Source organism: Suncus etruscus, chromosome 6 (assembly GCF_024139225.1).
Source record: "Suncus etruscus isolate mSunEtr1 chromosome 6, mSunEtr1.pri.cur, whole genome shotgun sequence".
Taxonomy (NCBI): Eukaryota; Metazoa; Chordata; class Mammalia; order Eulipotyphla; family Soricidae; genus Suncus; species Suncus etruscus.
The window spans coordinates 110,555,099-110,562,136 of record NC_064853.1 but is presented as its reverse complement, the minus strand read 5'-3'; positions in this window follow the sequence as shown (position 1 = coordinate 110,562,136).

Here is a 7,038-nt window from a genome sequence, read left to right as displayed (position 1 = left end):
CTGTCTCTGTGCTCATGAATCACTCAGGTTTTCGTAGAAATCATAGTTGTGTCAATGATCAATCCCAGAGATTTCCTATGAAAGACAAGTACCTACAGTGTCCCTCCAGGCAAAATTAATAGTTTTAATGTGCCTTGAGGGGTAATTTACAAACCTAAAAAAGAAAGCATCTCTTTGTATTTTACTGGGAGAAATTTTTTTGGGAGGGTTGGATTTTTGGGTCACACCCAGCAGCGCTCAGTGGTTACTCCTGGCTCCATGCTCAGAAATTGTTCCTGGCAGGCTCTGGGGAGCATATGGAATGCTGGGATTCGAACATCTGCCCTTCTGCATGCAAGGCAAATGCCTTAACTCCATACTATCTCTCTGGCCCCTTGGGGGGTGTGGTGAAATTTTCAAACTATCTCATAATCATAGAGGCAGGTCTATGTGCTTAATAGATTCTTGTTGATAAATGTCAATATTTTACAAAGTACCTAAATGGGTGTTTTTGATGTGGAACATGTGAAAACTTATGAAATAGTTTGTCTACTTTGGGTGGTTCCGTGTACTTAAATAAGTTATCAGAGGGGAATCAGAACTTTTCAAACCAGGTGAATAAGCTTTTAATGTAAGCCAAATAAGAGTTTTTAATTCAGCTTTTATTCAATAATATATTATTATGTATTTTATAATATATTCTGAATAATATTATATATTAAGATTAGGACTAAAATGAGAAGTTCCTAAGAGTCATATATTGGATCTGAAACTCTTTTCATAAGAGCTGACATAGAGAGATACTTTTATGGTTCTTAGCAATAGAGCTGAATTATATATAACTAAAGAAGCAAAGAAAGCGTACTAGTATAGTGGGTGATGTGCTTGTCTTGCATACAGCCAAACCTGATTCTATGTCTGGCATCTTATATGATTCCCTGGGCCTGCAAGGAATAAATTCTGAGTTTATAGCCTGGAGTATGACCTGAGAACCACTAGCTGAGTCCCTTAGTACACCCCACCCCCCAAATGAAGCCAAGTACTCTGGAAGAGTAGAGGCCAGAGAGATAGCACAGCGCACAAGATAGTCTTGTGCGCGCAGCCGAGTCCCAGTGTTCCATGTGGTCCCCCTAGCCTGCCAGGAGCGATTTCTAAGTATAGAGTCAGGAGTAACCCCTGAGCGCTGCTGGTGTGACCCCAAAACAAAACAAAACAAAACAACAACAACAACAAAAACGATAATAATATTGTTCAGCAATAATATTCAGAGTGTAGCTATGTCTCAGATGTTCTATTGGAAAGCCCCACTTGATTTAAGAACTGCCAAGTGCTGAGCATTTTACCTTAAATCATTTTTTTTGGGTGGGGGGGGCACACCTGGCAGCACTCAGGTCACTCCTGGCTCTGCACTCAAAATAGCTCCTGGCTCGGAAGACCATATGGGATGCTGGGACATCGAACTCGCATCTGTCCTGGGTCAGCCGCTTGCAAGACAAACACCCTACCACTGTGCTACCACTCTGGCCCTTTAAATTTTTCTTTAAACTACATTTATTTGTAATTTCCAGTATTGTTTCTAAATTAACTGAACCATAGAGAAATTCATGCAGTTATTTATGACAAATTGTGGCCAAAAATATTAGATATAGGAGTATAGGCTAGTTTAGTCTGATACGCAATTGTCTGTGTTTTCTATAAAAAGTTTATTCAGAGAGAATATGAGGCGTTTTTGAACATCAGAATACTCAAAGACTTAAAGCCAAAATAGCTTCTAGAATCATGCTTAGAAATTTTATTTCATATTTTTATGATGTGAAGAAGAATCTTTGCATCAATCAATACTGTTCCTTCTTTATGATTTTAGCTTGGGTCTATTATTGATGGGTTTTTCTTTTTGTTGCTACTCAATGAATGTGCTTTTCTCTCTTTTACAGTTTTGATGATGGTTTGGAAGTTTTCTACACATAAGACAAAAAGACTCAGAAAGTTGAAATAGATATAGAAAAGTTGAAGTGATATAGAAGCAGTTTCTGGATGCCTTGAGTGGACATGGCGAATTGGACCAGAAGAAAACTACGGGATCAGCTCAGCTGGCACACTGTCATTTGCTTTTGTCTTCTCATTTACTAAGATAGGATTACTAATCGATTCCAAATAGTCATGGGAAAATTTAAGAGTCCCAAAATATTATTTCTTTACAATTGATATGCTACAAGATTTTAGGTGTATAAGGTTAAATAATTTTTTAGGATATAAAAGATTTCAATCGCCAAACTCCAAATGGTCACCCAAGATCATCCAGGAGTGATACCTGTTTTAAAAACCAGAAGTAAACCTTGAACATTCCTGGTGGTATGGTCAAAAATAAAAAAAAATCTTTCTTTTCAGTTACATATATTTTGTGAATATTATAAAATATAACAGACTAAGAGATGGACATTTATATAACTCAGCAATTTAGCTTTTTGGAATCTAGGTTAAGGATCCCAAAACACTATTAAGAAATGCCATTTGTGTGGTTTTAAATTTTATTTTATCAAAACCATTGTGATCTACAAAGTCCTTCATAGTTGAATTTCAGGTATAAATAATAATGTCTCACTAAAATTTAGCTTGGGTATATTATTGATGGATTTTTCTTTTTGTTACTACTCAATGAATGTGCTTTTCTCTATTTTACAGTTAGAAAATAAATCTAAATTTATGAGTTCATAGATATTTGGTAGAATGAGCTAAAATTTTATAAATTATTTTGGAGGAAAACATTAAAGTAAAAATTATATAAATATTTGTTGGCAGACTATTACAAAGCATAATACATGAACAATATATTACTTGCCAAACTAGAATAATTTCAGTAAGAAAAATATGACAAACATGTGTTTTTTTGTGTGTGTGTGTTTTTTTTTTTGGGGGGGTTTTTGGGTCACACCCGGCAGCGCCCAGGGGTTACTCTTGGCTTCATGCTCAGAAATTGCTCCTTGCAGGCTCGGGGGACCATATGGGACGCCGGGATCGGGATTTGAACCGATGACCTTCTGCATGAAAGGCAAACGCCTTATCCTCCATGCTATCTCTCCGGCCCCGACAAACATGTGTTTAAAGGAGAAAGATAAGTCTAGAAAACTTTGACACCAATATAGTGGCCCATTTATAAATAATACATTCTAGAGAACTTTATTTTTTATATAATTTTTATTTTGACCATATTGGCTTACATATACATATAGCTTACATATCTTTCACAGTAGTATTTTAGGTACATATTAACATTGAATCAGAGGAAGTCCCATCACCAAATTTGTTCTCCCTCCACCCCTGTTTCCATCCTGCATCCCATATCCCCCTCTCCCCCGGGCTGCTAGAATAAGTGGTCTCCTCTGTGTCTAGCTTGCTACTTAGTGATCATATATCTGGTTGGACCTGGTACCCTTCCTTTTAGAGAACTTTCTTATGTCACAAATGGTAAATCTGAAATCTAGAGAAGAGCATTACCCACTATTACAGGAACAACATAAAAACAGTATGAACAATTATTACTTCATAATAGTATATTTTCCTCCACTAAACGTGCATTTTATTTGAAAATTTGTTTATGTATGAGAAAAATATTTCAGAAAACAAATTATCTTCCAGTATCTGGGTTTCATGAAACTAGAATATTGATAGCTGGTCATGAAAATAAAATTCTCTGTGCTTTTCATACTTACTCATAGACTTACCTAATATTACTGCTTTTTTCAGACTTTTGTCTGAAGGACATTCTATATTTTCACTATTTTATCTGAGAAATATATAGTCAAATTCAAAAATCAGAAATATTCAATAGTTTATATTATTAACGTGATATATATAGGAAAATATTTAAAGGTTAATATTGTACAATATTATCTTTTCCTGAAAATAAGGGCAACATATTGCAGGGATTCTAGTTTGAAATTTGGCCCTACCTGAGTCACAGAACGAGTGTAAGAAATATATTTAAGAACATGGGAACGACAACAAAACACTCTTGGAAAATGTGTTTAAAACTTCCAAATCATGGGGGTCATCAATGTTTCTAACACCTAGTAGTAAATGTGGGTAAACACAAAGCACTTATTCAGTATTATCACATGTGTGCTGTGGTAAGACAGATGAGAGAGAAGGTATGAAATGACATCTGGGCTAGAAACAAAACACAAAATAATGTGGTGTCAACAGAAATTGAATATCTAGGAAGGAAATATATGGTTTAAATTTTTTTCAGAATCACTATCAGAGGAACTGGAAGGTGTATATTCTGTTTATGTTAACATTGTTATTTCATTCAGTGAATTATTTTTCCCCCATAGAGGTTTTGGTAATTATGCTATTTTACTTCATATTGCTATAAAGATCTGAGAATTCAAAATGAAATTTCTTTTTTTTTAAATTTTTTATTTAAACACATAGGTTACAAGATTGTTCATACTGCAGTTTTTTTTCCATAGATAAAGTTGTTCAGGATTGAGTTGGTCATACAATGTAAAACCACCTTTACCAGTATGCATTTCCCACTGCCAAGAGACACTCTTTTTTTTCTCCTTTTTTTTAAATATAATTTTTATTTTGATCATAGTGGCTTACATATTGTTGACAATATTATTTTAGGTACATATTTACATAAAATCAGGGGGGATTCCCATCACCAAATTGTCCTCCCTACACCTCCATTTTTGTCCTCCCTCCCATTTCCTCTTCCCTCACCCCCAGGGCGGCTAGAATATGTGGTCCCCTCTGTATCTGACCTACTACTTAGTAGTCTTGCACCTGTTTGGTCTTGATGTCTCCCTTATTTCCCTCTCTAACTGGAGGCAGGACTAGCTAGTTCAAGATGCATGGTTTTGTTTGAAAAAGAGAAAAGTAATAAACTGGGGTAAGAGTCTAATACGCCTAAAATGGGCAGAATCCTTCTAGGGGCTCTCATCAACGATTTGAGAGATGAAGGAGAAAAAGAAGGTGAAACACTCCACCAGTACTAAAGAAGTGTCAGATATCCAGTGAGGACTCCAGCTATATTGATAAGCACCACAAAAAACAAACAAACAAAAAACAAAGAAAAACAAACAAACAAAAACAAAACAAAACAAAGAAAAACAAACAAACAAACACAAACAAACAAAAAACACGCCATCGTCTTGAAATAAGAAACATGGCATAGCACATAAAGAAAGAAAAGAAAGGAAGAGAAAAAAATAAGTATAACTGGGGACAACAATTTCAATAATCACACCCAAACAGAGAAATCGACCAAAAATAGATAGGTAAATAAAAAAAATAATAATAATAAATGAAGATAAAAAATAATATATAAAAAATAACCAAGGTTTTGTGCTTTTTGTATTTTTGTTTTTTCCCTCCTGCCCTGGCATAGTAAATATTGGGGTCATTCGAAAAGGAATTCACTTGGCCTAAGAAATATGGGGTTTCTTCGTCCTTGGAGTATATTGTCATGGGATCAACTCTAGACTCTGTTCAGGATCATTTACTCTCCCGGTGGTGCTTTTGTGGTGTGTGGAAGACTTCTGCTCTGTCCTGGGTGATACAATCAGACCTCTGTCTGGAGGTCTCAGTATCTGCACAGATCCTGAGGTGGGACTTATGATGAAGTCAGTCTTTGTGGTTCTAGAGGTTCTGTTCCCTCAGAGTCATTTTAATCCATCTTCTGTGGTTGGTGATCTTGGTCTTTGCGCTGAACCTAGGATGGCACCTAGGATAGCATCTTTCTTTGTGCTTCCAGAAGCCCCATTCGGTTACAATTGTCTCTGCCAGACCTTTGGAACTGGGGATCATGTTTATTGTGCAGGTCATAGTTCAAACCCTAAACTAGGGCTTTTTTTATTGGACCCAAGATATATACAGTCTGGTCATGGTTCTAGCAGCCAGTCATCTGTAAATCGCGATCTTGGCTTTTGGACCTACCAAAGGGTGACAAGTCTTCTGGTTTTGTCTTGTCGTTAGCTGGTAAGGTAGGCTAATCTGTTCTAAGGTCGAGTTGTTCACATTTTTTTCATTGTCAGGATATCATGTTAGAGCTAGCCCTTGTTGTTGACCCTGCAGTATTAAGGCTGTCCCGGATGGGATTTGTTTCCTGCAGCTGTTGTGAAGAACTGTGCCGTTTCTATGTCTGGGATCCAGGGTTCAAGGCTGGATGAATGATATCTAATCACCTGAGGTCTAAGTTGATTCCACATGACATATTTTCAAGGTAGGAGATATCCCTGTATTGTAAACAATTATGAGTTCCTAACTCTAGTAGATAAGAGTTCTTTTTTATATGTAAGATTTCCCCTTTTTTTAGTGTGCCTTTGCAGGGAGAAATGGTGCTACACTATATTGTCGGTGCATTTGGGGGTGGACAGAGGGGATAAGAGAAACAGGTCACATACCCAAGAACGATAAAAAGAAAAAAGAAAGAAAGAAAGAAAGAAAGAAAGAAAGAAAGAAAGAAAGAAAGAAAGAAAGAAAGAAAGAAAGAAAGAAGAAAGAAAGAAAGAAGAAAGAAAGAAAGAAAGAAAGGAAAGAAAGAAAGGAAAGAAAGAAAGAAAGAAAGAAAAAGAAAGAAAGAAAGAAAAAGAAAGAAAGAAAGGAAGAAACCTAAAAAAAAGGGAATAAAAATGTATGTGCTCCTGTTTTTTTGTTTTTTTTTTGTGGTGCTTATCGATATAGCTTGAGCCCTCACTGGATATTTGACACTTCTTTTGGTACTGGTGGAGTGTTTCACCTTCTTTTTCTCCATCTCTCAAATCGATGATGAGAGCCTCTAGAAGGATTCCGCCCAGTTTCGGTGTATTAGACCCTTACCCCAGTTTATTACTTTTCTCTTTTTCAAACAAAACCACGCAACTTGAACTAGCTAGTCCTGCCTCCAGTTAGAGGGGGAACTAAGGGAGGCATCAAGACCAAACAGGTGCAAGACTACTAAGTTGTGGGTTAGATACAGAGGGGACCACATATTCTAGCCGACCTGGCGTGAGGGAAGAGGGAAGAGGAAATGGGAGGTAGGACAGAAACGGAGGTGTAGGGAGGACAATTTGG